This window comes from Perca flavescens, chromosome 5 (genome assembly GCF_004354835.1).
Source record: "Perca flavescens isolate YP-PL-M2 chromosome 5, PFLA_1.0, whole genome shotgun sequence".
Taxonomy (NCBI): domain Eukaryota; kingdom Metazoa; phylum Chordata; class Actinopteri; order Perciformes; family Percidae; genus Perca; species Perca flavescens.
The window spans coordinates 328,584-350,487 of record NC_041335.1 but is presented as its reverse complement, the minus strand read 5'-3'; positions in this window follow the sequence as shown (position 1 = coordinate 350,487).

The following is a 21,904-nucleotide window of genomic DNA, read 5'->3' as shown; positions in this document are numbered from 1 at the left end:
TCATCTCCCAAAGAGCAGTGTCACATTGAAATTCACTACATTCAAATAATGCATATCATCTCATGGATCAATGTTATTCAAAAGATACATATTGGTTGAGCAAGGACTGAACTCAGTGCGTTTCTTACTGGTACTAGGCGGTCAATTCATTTAACCAAAGGGACACGGTGTTGAGATGTGGAAAATGCTGTTTTTTGTTCAGGCACAGACTGACTGGTTATCTTCAACAATCCCATTGTTATGGAACGACACAGGAGGAGGGACCCAAAAGCAGACGGGCAACACAAAAAGTAAAGGTAAATGTTTTAATGCGTGAAATATATACAATAAATGTGCGGCTGGCAAAAGAGGGGAAGTTGTGTCGAGGGAATCCAGTGGTGAGTGGTGGATGCTATGTGCTCTCCAGAGCGTGCCCCGTGACGTGGTGGGGGTGACCATGTGGTAGGCCTACTCCAGAGTCCAAACAATTCAGTCCAATCCACAGAGAGAGAAGGGCAGGTGCGAAGAGCAAGCAGGCAGGCAAACGAACAAGCAAGGCAGGCTGCAACCTGAGACAAACAGAAAACCAAGTTAGAGACACAAGCAAGAACACAGGAAATACAGGGAACTAGGATTGCCACTATACCACGCTTGTAGACTGTACAATCTGGCAACGAGTGGATCACAGAGCCAGCCTTAAGTACTGCAGGAGGTTGATGAGGGAATGAGCTTCACCTGGAGCCACCTGCCAGCTGAGCCACGCCCACAGCAATCAGCACAGGCTGCCATGATGACATCATGACACCCATAAGGCTTTGCAAATATCTGCATATGTTCCTCAAACATATAAAAAATTTAAGATGTTCATGTTTGGTATAACAAACAAACTGGAATCCACATATGAAGGGTTTAAGAAACTTGTTTCAGTTGAATATGCAGAGTGGAGAGGGTTCTTTTGTACCTCCTCCTGTCCTTATTTTTTTGAACATTTCATTGATTAAAAGAAATTGACATGATCAAATATCTCCTGTACAATAATTTTTTTTAAGTAAAGTTTACCTTCCCTGAATAAGTAATGATTAATTACTCATATTGTTCAATTATTAATAATAATTATTAAGTATTAAGTGCTTACAATCAAGAGGTAATGTTACTTACTTTTTATAAGTAATCAGTTGTGTAATGTATTGAGAAATATTAGGTAGACTTTACCTAATTTCTTTTAGTGTATCATAGCTGTTAAATGTAGATATGCTTTACTAAAGACATGTGGTGAAATCTACCCAAACAGACTGAGTGCAAATTGTTACCTCACATTTATTGAGTAGATTCTATAGGTTGCTTTTTACAGTGTACGTTTGCATGCTCGGAGCTTCTCCCTCTGGGCTTACCAAAACTCTGCTTGAGCGGAACTGGGCTGAAGCCACCGGAGATCCTTGTAGCTGCTTAGTACTTCCACTACTGGTTGCTGTTTTGCCGAGACGCTGCTGTTTTTGCCGAGGCCGCTGCTTGCTTCGGACGGCTTTTGCCGCGACTGCTGCTGTTATTGAAAATTGAATATCGTAGCGATTTGCTGCATGCCTGTCTTGCCTTCACGGCTAGTGGGCCAAAATGAGTCACCTGTTTTATCGAGCCATTGTTTTATAGTTGAAGGGTTTGACTCCCTATTTTAATTTGGTTGATTTAGTTGTTTCTTTCTTTATTTTCTTTCTATTTTGTTTTCAATTTAATTAAAAGTTGTACTTATATTTTGTTTAGTTTTCTTTAGTTAGTTTTTTTTTTTATTTAAACATAGATTTTTCTTGGTTATGTTGTGTCAATTATAAGTGTTTTGTTTTGTTTCTTGCTTTTGTATGGCTTTCTGAAACCACTAGTGGTTCTGGCCATTATATTGTATTTACATTGTGTTTGATTCCTTTCAATTTGTTTCTTTATAATCTGTTATTTCTTTTGTGGAGTGAAACCCTTTAATTTCGTGTGTGTGTTTCCCATTTCTCTCCCCATTTTTAGTTGACTGAGAGCCGAAGGTGGTGGTGTTGGTGTCTGGGTGGTGGTATCTCCTTCCCGGTGTGCTGTGTTTCCCCGTTTTCATTTACTGTGTTTACTGTTGTGTTTTTTTTGTGTGTTCACGGGTGACTTTTCCTAGGATCCCCCTTACCCCCTCGTACCCCCTTCTCCGCCACTGGTAAGCCTCAGAACAATTATTTGTTTCCCCTTTTTTTGGTGTGAATGTGTTTTAAATTAATTACTTTTAACTTTATTGATTTTTATTGAAATAAAATTGTATTCTTTTTGTAAGTTGAACCTCGTCTTTGGCGCCTTTGTATACTGACCTGTGTGACCTTAAATATATCAATAATCTTGCAATTGGAAGTAAAATCATTCATTAGTAAGTGATCATTCTCTGGGTGAAATTCCCAAGGTGGCGTTGTCGGTGTTTGGTTTTGTCCGCTCTCGTGCCGCCACACCACCTAAAGAGAAGACATAGGGCCCTATTTTAACGATCTGAAACGTAAGTATGAAACGCAAAACGCAAGTAGCTTTGTGGGCGGATCTCGGGCGCTGTTGCTATTATACCGGCGGGATAAATGAGTCTTGCGCCCAATCAGAACGTCATCTCACATTCCCTTTAAGAGCAGGCGCGCTTGTTCCATGGCGGATTGCTATTATAACGGTGGATTTGTCTGGCGCACGCCAGCGGGAGCTGTCCGGGATGCGACAAAGTAATAAATGTCCGTCTTGGCCGGGTGGCGATGTTGCTGTGGCCTCTCGGGCTCATCTCCTCAGGTCTGGAGAGGATTGCTGCAGACATGGAGCGTGGGCCTCCAAACGCACCACCTGCACCTGTTGTGCCCCTTCCTCCCCCCCACTCCATCTCCATCCACCCGCTCCACCAGGAGAGCATCGCGCATTACTCCCGGACCAGATCCCGCAGTAGTGTCCAATCCCGCCGTAGTTCAACATCACGTCTCCTTAAGTCCTCTAATATTTCCTCATTTATGTCATCAACACATCCATGATTCATGGAAATGTGTAAAACACAACAAGCCACAAAGAATGCTGCGACTTTTTGAGGACTGTACTGTAAAGTGCCTCCTGATCTATCCAAACACCTGAAGCACATTTTCTGTAATATTTTTCTTTGTAATTATGTATGGTTTGCAAAAATGGGAACTGCTGCGTCCGTTTAGATGAGAGAAGTGTATGCACGTTGTGCACACGCTACATTATGGCCAAGCATGCGCCCTTAAAATAGAATCTGAATAACGCGCTACTGACTTTATACTAGCACCACGGACTTTAGACTAGCACTGCTGACTTTAGACTAGTACCAATGACTTTAGACTAGCATCACTGACTTTAGACTAGTACCAATGACTTTAGACTAGCACCACTGACTTTAGACTAGTACCACTGACTTTAGACTAGTACCAATGACTTTAGACTAGCACCACTGACTTTAGACTAGCGCCACTGACTTTAGACTAGCACCACTGACTTTAGACTAGCGCCACTGACTTTAGACTAGCACCACTGACTTTAGACTAGCACCACTGACTTTAGACTAGCATCACTGACTTTAGTCTAGTGCCACTGACTTTAGACTAGCACCACTGACTTTAGACTAGCGCCACTGACTTTAGACTAGCACCACTGACTTTAGACTAGTACCACTGACTTTAGACTAGCATCACTGACTTTAGACTAGCGCCACTGACTTTAGACTAGCGCCACTGACTTTAGACTAGCGCCACTGACTTTAGACTAGCACCACTGACTTTAGACTAGCGCCACTGACTTTAGACTGGCGCCACTGACTTTAGACTAGCGCCACTGACTTTAGACTAGTGCCACTGACTTTAGACTAGCACCACTGACTTTAGACTAGCACCACGGACTTTAGACTAGCGCTGCTGACTTTAGACTAGTACCAATGACTTTAGACTAGCACCACTGACTTTAGACTAGCACCGCTGACTTTAGACTAGCACCGCTGACTTTAGACTAGCACCACTGACTTTAGACCAGGTTTTTCCTGGTCTGTGGCGGAATTGTTTTCTGAAACTGCAAAATAGCACCAGGGAACGTTTGCGCTGGAACATGCCTCCTCTTTTCGCTGAACCGCCCCCGGGAGCGCAAACACATTCCCTAATTTACCGACGTGCGTCTGTGGAGGGAAAAGTCTGATGTGCGTCGGGTGCAAAATAGGAAGGATACATATGTCGGTGTACAAAGGCAATTGCGCTGAGTGCAAGATAGGGCCCATAGTGTGATGCATATGCCACATGTCAAAGTGTCCTTGAACAGTGAACCCCAAGTTGCTTCCCGGACGCTGTATGTAGCTGTCCACTGCTCCTAATACTGGGATGGGTTAGATGCAGTAATTGAATTTCCCTACGTTGTACTGCACGATTCCTTTATTCCTTTATTCGAATCCCCATTAGCTGCGAACAATGTAGCAGCTACTCTTCCTGGCCACATAAAAATCACAACATACATAAAAATACCAAACATACAATGTTACATACATTTAAAACGTATAGTGCAAGTAAAAGAATATCACTGTGTGTACAGGCTTTGTAAATTAGTGTCAAATAAAATAAAATCACAATTGTATGTGATGATTAATAAACTTTCTTTTTCTTCTTCTTCTTCTTCTAGACGTATTCTGGTGCCAGCTGATACATCTGAATATATCTGAACAGAGATTTTCTGTCTAACTAAAACTGTCATACGTCTGTTAACGCCAAAGTCTGTGCTGAGTCACAGAGTGATGAAGTTACACCATTGGTTGATCGCCAATCAAATCAGCTGATCCACCACGTGGTTGATGTGGCTGCTGTTTCAATGCACGGGCTCAAACCCTGGGCCCGGCGACGTGAAAAAAGAAAAATACATGAACATAGGTGGTGCCAGGAACTTTTCACTGCAGAAGCATAGTACTTGCTAAAGGATTGTGCAGAGTTGTTTATTAATTTTCAAAATAAATGAACAAAACATGGCCTAGTAGTAATGTGTATGAATGACCTGAGCACAAGCAGCATATTGCATATTGTGCATATTGTTATTATCATCACAACAGATAGAGTGTTACTATAGCCTACAGCTACAGTATAGCAAGAGCATCTATCAGGGATGCTAACTCGTTCTGAGCCACCCCACTGTTACTCATGTAACTTTTGGCAGATTATTGATAAACTGCTACTAGCTTGCTTGAATTATTTTGTGTTGGGTAGCCTTTGCGCTTACATTTCACAACTATATAGCAAAACCGATGGAGACGAATGTTCAGCATGCCATCAACTGAGGCTAACCATCATGAAGAGAAATGTTCTTCCAAACAAACACTATGGCAAAGCTTACAAGTTAATGCAAGCAAGATGTTATCGTTAGCTGTTAACGGCTCATTACAGTAAGTTAATGTGCCTACGTGGTGCGTTCACTGTCTCTCTCTAATGAACAGTGTCTACATGTTGCTTTCAACAGACTCCATGTAAATAAACAGTAATTTTAGCATCGTAAAATACACTTCATTCAAAGTAGACAGAATCAAAATAAAACTATTAAAAGCCGTTTTGGGTCATCTTTCCACTTTTCCAACCATCACATCTCTAGTTTTGGTTGAAATAAACACATAGTTTACAGATTAATTAATTAATTTTAATAATTAAAAATATGTTGGCTCTATACATGCTAAAAGTAGTGTTTTTTTTAAATGGAGTCTGGTGGGTTTAGAATAAAACAAAATAATCAATTGCCTTGGTTCTATGTGTGTGTGTGTGTGTGTGTGTGTGTGTGTGTGTGTGTGTGTGTGTGTGTGTGTGTGTGTGTGTGTGTGCGTGCGTGTGTGTGTGTGTGTGTGTGTACATGCAGGTGCTAACGAGGTAACGTGGAACACCTGGCCAGTGTTACTGAGCTACTAGAAATCTTAATCATTCCCAATCTTACAGAGACGGAGAGTGTAGGTATATGTAAGGAGATAACATAGACACAGGCTAATTATTGATCACTAACATGCTAGTTAACATTAGTACTTAAACTTAAACAGCTAATGGAAGTCCAAACTGCCTGTAAGCTTCTCCTGTAATTCCTCTACTGTGTGACAGTAAGTTGCGTGGTTATGACACAATCGTTAGCCTATTTTTATAAAAGCGTCTGCTACGGAGCCATAACGTGAGGTACAAGGTAATGGAGCCTTTTATACATTGTCGTGTTTCTTTAGAAATAAACAACGGACAAATAGAGTCTTTAAACGCTTCAGATGTAAAGTTATTCACAGTCAAAGTGACATCAAAATGAATGGGAGTCAATGGGATGCTGACGGGAGGTGATGACTTGAAAACAGCTAACATTGATAACAATGACAACTAATAATTAATAAACCAAGCTGTGTGTGTAATGGCAGTTACACACCAACCAGTCGGCCAACCGTCGGCAGAAAAGCCTGTCAGACTGATCAGTCTCTCTGAGTTGGACCAAAAAGTGCCTCGGAACACACCGAAGAGACGAGACGTAATACGTCTCCATAACAGCAGGCGGCGCTAATCTGTATTGTCGCCCCAAAAATGAAAACCGGCAGCTGATTGGACGAACGCGTCACATGGGTTTGTTTTCTCCGGAAATTCAAAGCCAGACTGTCATGGCGGCCGTTCAGAATACGATCTCATATTGTACTAAAATAGTTTACTGAAACATGTTTCTGAGAACATTTTAAGCGAGAAATAGGCCGTGCAGTTGCTGAATCTCAGTCTTCATTTCAGATCAACAAAGGTCAGTTTAAAAGATTTTCGTCAGATTTTGAAAGCCTCTAGTCACCTCATTCCGCTCGCCATTTCCGGGTGAGTCCCAACTGCCCTGTCTCCGACTGAACATGTCAGGTCGGCCAAAATGAACGCCGATTATCGGCCCGGTGTGTAGCTGCCTTAATGTGTAAGGGATGTGACAGACATTTTGACTTTGCTTGAATAAAAACTGAGAAAACTCTAACTCAGTGTTTTCTGTCAAGCATTTCAAACAGGCTCATGAACAGAACAGCACACCTCTCGCGTGACAAATTCTCTCCCTCCTATTTACACCATCCCAGTATGGGAGATGCATGGTGGGTCATTTTTTAACAAATGACCATCTGCTTGGCCAGTTTGGGTGAGTACATCAATGACCTACAGTCCTAAGATTGAGCAGCAAAGCCCGCTGGGTCTTTAGTGGATGATATTTCTGGATTTCTCATCTTATGACTGCAATTGAATATGACTAAAAAAATCCCACATTTAGTTTTATAAAAGTAATCTTGTTCCATACATCTTTAGAGGGTTTGGCTTCGAGGGCTTTATTTATGTGAACTAATGGTGCAGAACTCAAAGTCACCCAGCACAAGGGCATAGTGTCTGGCTTTTAGGTTTATTGCCAGAGGCGTGCGGCGCATGTGTGGTGCAGATGGACATGGGAGGAATACATTTTCACTAGGTGGTGAAGTCATGATTGATCCAATCCCCTCTTCTCCCTCCCAGTTAAAGCAGTGCACCCGATTGCCACAATGCTCTGACGACTTCAAGATGTAGGAGAAAAGACACAAAAGCACCCCCCAGGAGGAAACCGTGTGTCTTGGTGTTGTAGGTGCAAAACTCCCATAACCCAATATAGACACCTTCATACAACTGAGGTTAACATTCATTTGGTTGTTGAAAAACATATGCCATAAATTCAATATATGGACAAATATATAACCAGCAGTGAGTGGAAAACTACTAGGACTGTATACTCCGTTACAGTCAGTGCCCTGCTGACGGATAGTACCAGGGTCGCGTTGTAGCCGGGTTCAAATAACCGCCTGTTGAATGGTGACGTCGACACGTGTATCCGGTGCGATCCTTCATCTACTGAAGAGAGAGGCCAAGAGTTTAATACCCAGGTCGTCAACCACATGCACTAACAGGCACGTGCAGCCAGACTGGCTATCAGAACAAAGAACAGAGAAGCTCAGATTACAACACATACACACACACACACACACACACACACACACACACACACACACACACAGAGGGAGTGTGACTTAATTCATTACTCCACTTTATCTCTACTCAGCAAATATTTGTTTGCTGCTATATTAATGTTCTAAATGAGTACAGGTCCTTTAAGGTAAAAAATTAGATTTACCTCATATGTGGCATGTGTGATTGATTGATCAGGTTAAACTGGTCAAGCACCGATTATTTGTGAAGGATTAGAGTTTTTTTACAATCACTTTGCTACTAATTTCAGAACCTTGACGTCATTTTTCAAAACTCTAGACACAAAACTCACAACCAATGATCAAAATACACATTTTTCAATTGCTTGGATACAATACACATAAACCAAAGATCATGTTTATTTAACAAAGATCAGCTGTTCAATATGACACAACTTAACATCAAAGAACTACTATTTCAAAAAGCAATTCACACATTACATTTCAGATGATAGTCTATTCATTTCATTACAATCATCCAACTATCAACTGATACAACTACTCAAAATGATAAGTAACTGTTGCATTACTCTTAATGCATAGTTGTATCGAAACAGACAAACAATATTCCATGTTTAGATCATGAAAGTTTCAAGATAACGAGATTCATTGTCACCAGTTAGCGTGGAGCATGAACCAATTAGACTACATGATCTATGGATGTAATATTTCATCATCATTCTTTACTGTAATGTACTACTGTTTATCAGACACTGTTTCTATGGTCCCATGTACTACCTTTGAGACTATTTATTGTATTGACAGTACTGCACTGTATGCATGCAGGCTGTATGGCTTGATAGTTAGGTGATTGTAATGAAATTAATAGACAATCATCTGAAATGTAATGTGTGAATTGCTTTTTGAAATAGTAGTACTTTGATGTTAAGTTGTGTCATATTGACCAGCTGATCTTTGTTAAATGAACAAATGATCTGATGAGAGTTTTGAAAAATGTGTATTTTGATCATTGGTTGTGAGTTTTGTGTCTAGAGTTTTGAAAAATGACGTCAACGTTCTGAAATTAGTGCCAAAGTGTTGTAAAAAACTGCACCTCTGTAGTTTATTTCTGCCCTGGGCTCCAATGGATTGTGTGCACAGTCTGAAAATACCAGTGACTTGAACTAGGCGGTTTGTCTGTGTGTGTGTGTGTGTGTGTGTGTGCATGCATGCTCCAGAGTGAAATCTGACCTTGCCTTTATGGTGCAGAACAACAGCAGAGGTGTGTGATGTGTAAGATGCAAGTAAGAGGACAGACAGAGCTGGAGTCAGAACGTGTTAGCACAGATGGGAGCATACAAGCATATTTTTCTTTGGTAAAGCTTAAACCCAAGTAAAATGAATGATTTAAAAAGTTAGCACACAGACAACCCAGTAAACTAGCTGTACTCCCATCAGGTGGTGCTGACCTGGTTCAGGGATGGACTCCCTATACCACCGTGCTAAACCTAGCTGGACGTTTGTGTGAGGCCCCTGGGGGCCCAGTAGCAAGATGATGACCTGTATCCCCCTACTAAAAAACTGTAAGTCTTGTAATTCTTTGTAGATAAAACTTATGTACATAATTTAATAGGGAAGTTTACCAGCACTGTGCTTTACAATGCTGTAAAAAATCAGATTAAGTACTTTGCCCGTGGGCCCCAAATTGAGCGGCCTTGATATAAGAGCATCTTATTGTGTAGTGATGCTGTTTCAGTGTATGCAGTATGATCATCCGGCTCATAGCAGCATTACATCACAGAGTCCCAGAAGTCTGTTCTGTTGTAGACGCTGTGGATGCCTGAGCTGTGTGGCGTGCAGCAGTAATCACTAAAGAATGAGCACATACTACTACTCTGCAGCAAAGACACTGGGGACATCTGTCATTCAGATGAGGATGGATGTAGGTCAGTGTTGGTTAGGGCCTGATTAAAGCAGCAACCTATGGCCTGAGATCTCTGCCCAGCCGCCACTGCCAACACAACATTGGACTCTTTTTTGCAGTTGTGAAGGCTGCGTGATTCGATATCCTTCCTCACTGAAAATCCTTGCCCCAACTCCCACTTAGAACAGCTGAGATTGGATTACCCAACTGTCAATCAATCATACGGCTGCTGCTGATGCAAGCCCACCATGAAACATCCCAAACAGATGGCCGGCCACTACCACAGGCCTGCACCCCCACCCAGCCCTAACCCGGACCTAGTCCCTAGATAAGAGACTATAAGCTCCTTAGAATGCTTTTCATGCTTATCACTAATTTAGGTATTTTTTATCAAAGTGATCATAGTCATGGCAGTTTAGCTTATGAGTTAACAGCTATCATTACCTTTATTCACAACATTGAGTGTTCATCTAACTGATGAGAATGTGTGAAAATGTCTTAATGAGTTCATAGATCCGCGACTGTGCTTAAGACAATAGCATGCCAGGGGGCTGTGCGATGGGTTTATTTTGGGGCAGGCGGCGACCCCTGACACCCGGCCAGCTCACAGCGGAGGAGGAGGCTGAGCCAGAGCAGGTGTCTCTGCTGACATCTGCTTCAGTTCACTGGGGAAACACAAGCACCCTGCAGCTACAGCACTCACAATGCCACTGAATCGCCCTGGCTCCATTTAAACAAGGTAGACCTCTTCCACTTCTTCTTACGGCTCTGGGTTATTCAGGCAGAGGGGTGAAGCCTCAATTCTTTGCAGGATTTGGTTATGGATTGGTGTTTTTGGTTGGTTGATTCTTTAAAAAGTTGTAATTTAGTTTTATTTAGTTTCTGACGGTGAACTTGTGCAGTTGTATCAGCAAAGCAACAGCACATGACTTTAGACTGGGGACTGCACATTTCATATTCTGTGGTTTGGCTTTCCTTTATTACTATTTCTTGCTTTTGACGCTTTCTATGTCCCACGTTCATTTTCAATGTGGCACTTTAATCCATAAACAAAAAAAACGGTTTCATGTCAGAGTATCACGAGGATTCGACCCAGATCTCTTACAGACATTAAAGGAAGAAATTGTTGGATGTTCGCTCTCATGCAATATTGATGCTGTCATGTTTACTCATCAACCCACTTTCCTCCTGAATCTAATCAAGCTGGCATGACAAACCCACCAGGCTGTTGATTCAGACACACTATTGATCGTTGAAGTTTGGCTTCATTGACCCCTGTGCATTTTTAAAGACTTTGCAGTGTAATCAAAGGCTTTCTGGACTCCCTGACCTGTGCTTAGCAGATGTAGCCTATATATATATTTCCCTGCAGCGTTCATACCGCTCTGACAGGCTTTCACATCACCCAGCCTTACTCTGTGTGTTTGCTATAATCGGACATTGATTCTCCTGTGCGCTCCTCAAACAATGGATTATATTAGGACAACGATATGATGGCAAGTGTGGAGGTGGTGGCAGGAGGATGATTTATGTTGACTGAGGATGAGCAAGGGGGGGCTGACAAGAGTACCTGATAGAAATTCTGAGCATGCACTGGAGTGGCGTGAATCCCAGTCAATATGTGTCCTGTAAATGAAAGAAGATGTCGTCTTTTCACTGTTATCTGACCTATTTCAAAACTCAGAGGGAACAGGGGATGTCTTGGATGAAGAAGGCCGTTTGATTTTTATAAAGAATAAGTGTGCAGCATTTCTGATCTCTGCTGCTCCTTCAGATTTACTGAGTCTGGAGATTTTAATGACCCCAGTGCACAATAGAAATATATTGACTTGTGTTTGGGACAGTTTGCCCTTTCTCTTTCAATAGCTTGCTCTTCTGCTCTTCTGTTCAAGACATCATTTTATTCTGCTCACACACACTCAGTCTTCCTAACCAACAAAGTGCCACTGCTTATCTCTGAGCAGCCAATAAGCGGCTGTAAAATCCAAATGTCAGGAGGTGAAATTGATCCTGGCTTGTAGACAGCTTTGTGTATGTTGACAGATTCAGGTGTCTTTTAGGGTGTCCCCTGAGCCTGCAGATTAGAGAAGCTGGTTTGGTCTCTGGGAAGGTTGAATCCCTGGAGGTGGGTTAGTGAATCAGCTCTAAGCAAGGCATTTAAAATCTGACAATGAAATGTGTGAAGTGAAAGATGGCGTGAGGCTGTTAGCTCGGTGACATAGTGACAACTCATAAGGCCAGTTGAAGAACGGCAGTAGCTGGCAAGCTAACCGCTTAACTCCAGTAACATACAACAGCCAGGGGACATGCTAACTGTGAGACAGAGATTTATTTGTACGGTCTCCGAACTGTCTGCAAACCACGGAGCAGCTTACACTTTGTCAGAGCAGGGGTTATGAGAGGAGCTAATAAACGGTGATAGCTTCTTCAGCTCTCTGTTCCTTCAGTTAGCTTGCTGTTGGTAAACTGTTTGAATTTGCGTGTCAAAGTTGAACTCAATCTAAAAGATTTGCACAGATTTACTTCAACTCGCCGATTGTGACGATTCCATTATAATGAACTGATTTAGCTGTGAAATGGGCAGAATGTTGCTGGAAAATCTGTTATTTTGTGGCATTCATATAATAAATGCATGCAGGGCCTGAAATCAACACCTGACCATGTGCCAAATGCTGGTAAACTTTGCCATTGGCAGGTGAAACTGCCAATCTACCTGCCACGTCCGCCGTTTCCTTGGATTGAAGCTAAAAAAAGGGGCGGCTTGAACAAGCAAACGACAAAAAGATGAGGAGGATTCAAAGTAAAAGAAGAAGTTTTACTGTAATACCAAATGGACAGTTGGCGACAACTTGAGTTGCTGATTTAAAACAGCAGTACATAACAAATGTCCTGCCGGGACTGTCCTGTGTATGGATATAGAAAAAGAGAAGTTAAATCATTTTGTAATTGAGACTGAAAACTTAAAGTCAATTAAGAAGCAATTAATCACCACGAGTCATCAAAAAGCCACCCACACACGATCAGTTGTAAACTAGCAAAGACTGCTCTTCCAGAAGAGACCACTGAGGAACAGTGTGTCTGCTCCTCAATCGCAAGACTTTCTTGGGCAAATCATCCTTTTCTTTTGTGGCCATAAGTCCGTGGAATACACTCCAAAGTCAGCTCTTTCCATGTACACATCCTTAAATCTTGACATGCTTGACAAAAAACTGGATATTGTCACAACAAACTTGTACACATTTAGGAATGATAGTGTTTGTGTGTGTGTGTGTGTGTGTGTGTGTGTGTGTGTGTGTGTGTGAGTGAGAGTGATGTTTTGTACTTCACTTGCATTGGATATTTATTGTTTTACCATACCTGCCCAGCGAACAATAGCACTTGTGCTACTACCTGGTGCAATGCATCTCCCTTTGTTCTTATACAAGGTTAATGTTTGATTGTACACTGTCCCCTGTTATCAGACTGCAGCTCCATGGCTTCCAAGTTTATATAAAAAAAGAAAATGCAGTACATGTTTCAACCAGCTGAGATCCTTGAACATACAGTCATATTTATGCAGTACATTGAGCACTGGAGTAGAAAAAGAGATTTTGCTAAAGCGGCGTACATCACTGCATGGGTGCAATCCTTTTAAAAAACAATCATTGGTATTTGTTGTTTCCAAATAATTTTCAAGACGAAAAGCTATGTTGTTTGGGAAAAAGGATACACTTACAATAAATTAATACCATTAAGTAGGGGCAGTCTGTTAGTCAGTGGCAGCTGGTCAGCTGAACATGCACAAAATGTGTCTCCTTGTTTACCCTAAATGGTGCTGTTTTCATCACACATATTCTATTTCACCCATAGTTAGCACCAAATGGCATCATTCTTTCCAGGAAATCTGCTGAGAAACTATTAAGAAGTTATTGTAAATCATGGAGTTACATATTTAATATGAAGATTTAGATTTACAATGATAATTTGCTTCCTTTTTTGAATGACATACTGCTCAATAAGTGCGGACTTGTAGAAAACGATAATGAATTAGCTTGCTAAAAGAAACAATGTAGTTTGTAGCTTCAGGCGTCTGACCCTCGCCTTGACAAACAGAGGTGACTTATGCAGGCTGATCCTCAGGCCAGTGGGCTTATTTGTAGAGACGGGGGTCCCTCCAGCCTGAAGTCAGTGCTGATCTGGCATCAGCCTGTCTGGGGACAGGATTAGTGGGGGGAGTGTTGAGGTGAGGACTTGCAGATAGATCAACGGCCACTGACTGAGCCACGCATGCAAACAAGCGCATTAGCAGCAGGACTAATTTACCTAACATTGCTGAACACATGTCCACTGTGGATCGATGTGCTGTTAATCCCCTCAGTGCAGATCCAGGAATATGATGTACTGCAAACAAATGAAATGAATGAGCTATGGTGAACCATACAGGTCATGCACTGCAGCAGACAGACGAGCTCTCTCTTTGTATTCTCTAGCGATTCCCTTTATCTCTCTAACCAGATTTGGTTTATACTGAATGGGATACACTCTACTACTTTCCTGATTGGCTCAATAGATTTTGTTCATTATTATTATTGTTCAGAACAGACACTTATTGCATTTCAAAGTAAGCCCATGTCATTGACATTTTGTTTGTTAAACAGCCCAGATTAGCCCTTGTCCTGCTCATGAGAAATCCAAATAAGATGGCTGGGATATAGTGTAATTAGATGGGATACTGAGCAAGTATACACCTTATCCCATCTTTGTTAATTGAGTTTCTGTGGCAATAGCCAGAAAATCTGTAAAGCTTGTTTGTAACTAATTCATTAAAATAAGTTAATGGACTGTTGTCTGGAGCTCTTGGTGCTATCTCTGCAGACCTTCGGCAGGTCATGCAGTCAGATATGCTCTCTCTGTGATATTGACAATCTCAGCAATATGTAATGTTTACAAGCTGCTACATTAGCATTCATTTGGTATCAAGTTTCTAATAAAATGACAAATGTCAGTCCAATATTGTTCTTTCTTTTAGCTCTGTTTTGGTCTCCACCAGCTCCTGATGGAGATCTCTGTCTCTGTAGTTGCTGAATGCTCCACTGAGTTCACCAGCTGCTCTCTGACTGTTTGTCTGCTGCCTGCTGCTGAGCAGGTAGACGACAGATGCTTTCTAGAGCTTTTCAGCTGAAAACATCTCCCTGCTGCAGCTGAAAACCAAGTTGATGATAGCGGTGAGAGTGAACCAAGACAGGATGCTGAAACCCTGCATATACCTGTTTTCTGTTTCTATGTCAAACATGGTTAGGTGTGTGTCCGCAGATACTTTGTTTTAGCTCATCACCAAAGAATCCACAAGTTAAACTGTTTTCACGTCTTTAAGCATGATTCGATGTGGACGGGGGGGCGGGGGGATGAAAGGGGAAGGTTAAATGGGGGGTGAAAAATGCCGTTAGCAAAGCCTCTTTGAGGATGGAGAAGGAGGCTGACGCACACACATGCACACACGGATGCCTGCATGCAGACACACATGCACAGGGCCCTCCAGCAGGCAGATATGCAGGAGATTTAGTTCCCTTTGAATATGTAATGAGTTTAACATGCATGATGAGCTGGTGGTTGATTCCTGGCGAAGCAGCTGTGATCCACGCAGCACATTCAGGATTATCTGCCGCCAAAGATAACGGGCAGAACAAAGCTGGGAGAGTGCTGCGGGCAGAGGAAGCCCTCGGCGCTCAGCAGCGCGAGCCCCTCACAGCTATTTGATTGTTAAATTCCCCCCACATTACCTTTGCATGCCTCCAGGCTGCACTCCACTTTCGAGGGTGGGCGGCCTTGGGGGAGGCAGTATTGGCTCGGGAGGCGACAAAGCTTTAGCTAACATTGTGTTTAGAAAGAGTCTTTGGAGTATAGGACACAAGTTCTCTTAAAGCTCAGTTTGGATCACAGCCAGGCATCTGATGAACTGAAGAGCCAAAGAGCTCAGCTGCTAGGATCAGAATATGTGATGTGATGCAGTTGTTTAGCTGCCAATAGGTGACTGTGAGCCAGCTCCAGACTCCTTTCAGGGCCCGTGGTAGTGGAGCTTAGCCAGAAAAAGTGAGCGTCATACTGCGATGACACTTAAGTTTAGGCACCAAAACGACTAGTTAACTTTTGTACTGAAACAGCGAGAAAGCAGCAGACGATCACGGACCGACTGAATGTGTAAGCAGCCTAAATATAAACATTAACTGACCTCTGCTCTGAATGGAAACATCATAATCCTACCATTCAATGATTAGGCTACTAATCATTTGCACAAATTAACAATTGTACTCTTTGCCTTAAAAGTAAGCAGAAGATAATGTTACTCAGGAAATTAACCATGAAGATCAATTTTCTACAATGCTAGAATATGAAGCGTAAATATCTCTTTCACTCTGTTCCTCCCTCTCTCTCATTGGCTAAAATATTAATTTCCTAAGTCATATTAACTTCCACTACTCGCTTTTAATGCAAAGTGTACAGGTGTTCGTTTTTGCAAATGACAAGTGACACATTGAATGGTTTCATTTAAGAGCAGTAGTTCATAAATGTATATTTTTAGACTATCATTTAGTCTGTCCGCTATTATCTGTCACGCTTTTTCTCACGTTTTTTTATTTTTTATAGAGGACGAGTTTCCTTCTCTACATATTATATGCCTTGCTCCCTGGTATATATGGACATAGAAAATAAAGACACTGAAGAAATTGCATTGTAAAATCTAGAAAATATAAAGATAATAAAGTGACTAATTCCATGCACACTGTTAACATGAATGGAACAGAGTATATTCATCAGTTATTTCCCCCCAGGCAAAATATAAGGTCAAAAACCATTGAGGTGTCCTCTCCCTGTTGTTACATGAATGTACAGTAGCCTACATCACTAGATAGTTACTGGTCCAGTGAACTAAGTCTATCATTTGGGAGGATTGTACAGTTAGGATATGTTCTTAAAATTGTACAATCCTCCCAAATTATAGTCCCAGTTTACTGAACAACACAAATTGTGTGCTAAGAATGCCAAATACAATGCACATGGAAGCAGAACAAACATGATCCTTATTGTTAAAGAATAAAAAATGAAATGATACACTAAAATAATTTAAGGTGCATTGGGGAACTATAGAAATGTACAGCATTGTATGTGTTGCCCTTAGTAACAGACTTCATTTAAAACACATTTGAAATGTTATCAGCCTTTTCTAATTATCCCAACAACTGCCATAATATATTCATCAAACCTCTTACAACAATATGAACAGTAGTCTTCATACAGCAATATAACAGTAACAATGACAAATTTGTAATTATAAAAAAAAATAATGGTCACAACTTTAAATAATAACAGTACTTAAATGAACAGCAATATGCACCTGTTGTATTTTAATCCAGGCTGATAACAATAAGGTGAAACCACTGCTGAGTGAACAGGAAAGGTTCCAGGATTAAATAAATCCTGGCTGTTAGCCTGGTCAGGACCAGGCTAGCTGCACAGAATAAATCTCCATGGTGATTTATGTGCCTCTGCTTTCGTGAAACCGAGTCAAGGCTAAATTCATCCAGGATAACCAGGAAATCCCGGCTTAATCCCTTATCTTGGTTTTGTGAAACAGGCCCCAGGTTGTGCTATTTCATTTTGAGATTATTTTCCATTGGATATTGACGTTTTGGCATGGCTGTCCGAGTGGCTCTCCATTGGTTTGGCTCATTTCTTGAAAACAGAAATGACATTCTCAAAACAACATGGACAAACATCCAAACCACTTGGTAATTGTTCACAACAGAATTTAATTTCTCATTCATTTCATCAATTCGCAAATGTCTTAGTACATATCTCAATGTCTCAGTACATCTTTGCAAATGATTAAGTACAGCTAGCCTACATTTAGCACAATTTCTAAGTGAATAGAGCTTGTTGATCTAAACTGATTGTTGATGGTTGTTCTCTCCAAAACGTGTCAGCGTCATTTCATTGTATAAGTCATCACATGCACAATAGTCTGTTCAATTGTCAAAATTAGTCAAGAACATAATACCATGAATACCATATATGAATCTCTTGGAACATTTGATAAATTGATTACAGCAATTGACAGTCAGGTGAAACTAGAACTTGACTAACGAAGGAGGAGTTTCACACATCTCAGATGACCAATCAAACAGTATGTTCAGTTACCTGACAGGTGCTGTCCATGTTTGTGAATGCTGCCAAACATGTATATATAGAGCTTGACTATTCAGGACCAGTACAATTTCTGAACATGGAGGCACCTGGCCAAGTAAATGAACAAGGGCAACTGCCTGCTCGAGGAAGAGGAAGAGGAAGAAGAAGAGGAGGAGGAGTAAGTGTGCGTGGTGGTGGAATAGGGGGAAGAGGCTGAGGAGCACAAAGACACCATGCTGTCCCAGATGAAATTCGGGCCACAGTTATAGACCATGTCATCAACCATGGCCTCACAGTGGTGGAGGCAAGTCGCCCAGTGCAGCCTAATGTTCCTCGCTCTCCAGTCTCCTCCATCATCCAAACCTTTCACAGGGAAAACAGGTATGTAGTCAGTCAATGATGGAATTAGATGTTGTATAGGACAGGACACTGTGCATAGAGCAAGAAATATATTTACTCATTTACCTATTCATTTAGTGTGTGTGTGTGTGTGTGTGTGTGTGTGTGTGTGTGTGTGTGATAGGCCTACAGTAATATCTTACCTCAGTGGGATGTTATGATACTAAAAATGTCAAGAAAAATATTGGAGAAAATAAACTATGGAATACAGTACACATACTACAGTATTGATGATACAGTTTACAGTAGTATTCCAGTTACTGTGCAGTGATGCATTAGAATTGCAGTAAAGTTACTGTAAGTAAAACAACCTATTGGTAACTCATTCTGTAAGGAATACATAAGGTATACATTACGAATGGAGTGTTGTCCTTTGAATTCTATGTCTAGGATTGGACGACAGCCTTGCACGGGTGGCAGAGGAAAACTTCTCAATGAACAACAAGAACAAGAGATCTGTAACATGGTGATTGCAAATAATGCCATCACATTGAGACAGATAGATGCTGCAATCCTACAAGACAATGCCATATTCCAAAATGTCAACTCTATAAGCATCTCCACAATAGACTGGATATTGATACCCCCTGTAGTATCTCTGCATAGGGGTACATGTACCCCAGGTTTGGAACCACTGGAGTTGTGGCCAGTAGTATATTGAACTTGTGGAGAGCATAGAACATTCCTATGTAATTGTCTGTAACTGTAGTGTATGACTCTTCTGTATGACTGATTTGATGTAGAGAATAATGGCATTGGAAGGAAACAAGACCCCTCACATCTTTGTGTTTGTGGATGAAGCTGGCTTCAACCTGGCCAAGGGCCGAAGACATAGCCGTAATATTATTGGCCACAGGGCCACGGTGGATGTCCCAGGCCTGCGAGGGGGCAATATAACTATATGTGCTGCCATTTCCGAGAATGGTGTGGCCACTCACATCCCCAGTCTTGGCCCATACAATACACAGAAGCTCCTCATCTTCTTGGACCGCCTTCATTTTGATTTGATACCTGAAAATGAGAGAGGTCTCGTAGGGCCTCAACTACCACAATATGTCATTGTATGGGAAATGTGATAATTTCCACCGTGCACCCGCTCATCAGGGCCTGGTTCACTACTCATCCAAGGATGGTCCTGGTGTTCCTACCACCTTACTCTCCTTTCCTCGATCCTATTGAAGAGTTTTTCTCCACTTGGAGGTGAAGAGTGTATGAGCATCGGGCTCAAGATCAGAGGTCCCTGCTCCATGCAATGGACGCTGCATGTGAGGATATTACAGGAGATCAGTGTAGGGGATGGTTGCAACATGCACGCCGTTTCTTCCCTCGTTGCATCGTAAGGGAGAATATACGCTGTGACGTGGACGAGAATCTGTGGCCAGACAGACAGCAGCGGTAGGACGGCCAGGAGGCTGAGGACGGTGGCCAGGAGAGGGAGGGGGAGGACAGCGACCAGTGAAAAACTGTTAGTTGTGAAACTCCAGCGTTATTTACAGCACTGTAGGCTACATATAATTGTCCTTGTTTTGTGTGTTTATATTACAGTATATTATGCTGTATACCTTTTCTTTTTACTCTGGTGTATGGACTTTACTTTATGTGTGTGAATAAAAATGGTTACAATTTCCGTGGCAGTATGAGTGCAATGTGTGATGTCAAACCTTGGAGGCTACTCTTACCCTAAAATCCTATTTTTTTTTCAGTTTTATACACAATTGTATTCTGTTAGCTAGACAATAAAACAGTAGAGTAACCATTGTCAATGAAGGACTGGGCTAAGACTGAAAGGTGGACATGAGGGATATTTCAATGGTCCTCTGCCCTAGTGACAAAACATCTAAACATTTTGACTGCAGTGCTTACACAATGCCAAAGGGACGACGCATTTTGGGGGCACTGACTATTTAAATGAGAAAGAAATTTAGTTTTGACACATGAGTGAACTGTTTTGAGACAGATATGAGCTTTTGCAGGTGAACCACGGTGTTGTGCCGAACCATCCAGGTTATTTTGGCAAAAGCACCAAGAGTGTTGAGAACGTCCGGTCTGTTTCAAGAAATGAGCCAAAGCGATTGAGAAGGATCTTTGCCATTTTGGTGGCACTGACTCTTTATATGGGAAAGGAATTTAGTTTTGAAGCATGAGTGAACAGTTTTGGGAGAGATATGAGCTTTTGCAAGTGAGCTATAGTGTTGTGCTGAACTGTAAGACTGTTTTAATTTAATTTATATTTAATGAATGTATACTGTTTATTGATCCCCAGTGGGGAAATGACAATTTACAATTTACACTCTGTTTGTTAGAAACAAATGCCAAATGATCTTAGAGTATTGAGAATGTAATTTCTGTTTCAAGAAATGAGCCAAACCAATGGAGAAAAACTGTAATTCTTGCATGTTTCGTTTAGTTGTGCTTGATCAGAAAAAATCCCCCTCTCTGCTGCTTTTTTCCTGCATACAACACATATTGTCTTCTGTAAGTACATACAGATGCACACAGTTCTTCTGTTACACATAATGTAAATACATTTGCAACATTCTGCATTGAACAGTGTAGTGTAATGAAGGTGACTGAAACCACAGTGTGAGTAGTAGAAGGTGTTGATGTTTAACACATATTGTCTGCTGTAGCACCAGTGTATATACACTATTTCATATGGAGGATTGAGATTCTGTGTCAAGTACAAATTTGTCAGGACAAATATAGATCCTGTCCTATTGATGGTCATATAGTGTTTGAGAGGTGAAGCCACTGAATGACTACATGAAGCAAAGTAACACACATCCTTTCACTTCACTGCACTTGTACTTCTTACAGAGTCGTTCTCACCTTTTAACCTAAAGCCAATGTGGTGTAAGATGATCGCTGCATTACTGCGAGAGAGAGAACTTATTACAGGCTATTTAGTGTTTCTTTCAGAGGCAGCGGCACCTCGAGCATCAGCCGCAGACTGAGGCTGTCCAAAGATAAGTCGGCTGTTTCTGAAGAGCTGTATTTTGTCTCATGAATGTTTCAAATGACAAAATGAGGGCTTCTTGACTGGCATGTCGATGACCGCTAATGATGATGGCTTTTGGCTCCCGACTTCAGATGAGACTATCAACAGCGGCAGCCATCAAGTATATTTCTGTAAAATGATCCTCAGACTGACGACAGCGTGTCAAGAGAGTACAAACCTTAAAAATTTATAAAGAGCCTGATCGGCATCTCGCTTTCGAGATTTGTATAATGTTGAAGTTGACGGTTGCTATCCATACTGGGCCCATTACAGCACCTGATCCAGTGGATAAACACGAATCAGGGCAAACAGAAAAGTGCTAAATCAGTTTTAAAGGTTTCTTGTGTGTTACACTTGTTTGTTCTAGAAATGAAATCAGGGTTGCTGTGTTTTTCCTCTCTTAGTTTTCTCTGCCATCTTTTAACACGATCTCCAGCGGTGGGTGAGGGGGAGTTGAAACATTCAGCCTTCTGTTGCTTCCAGTCTCCTG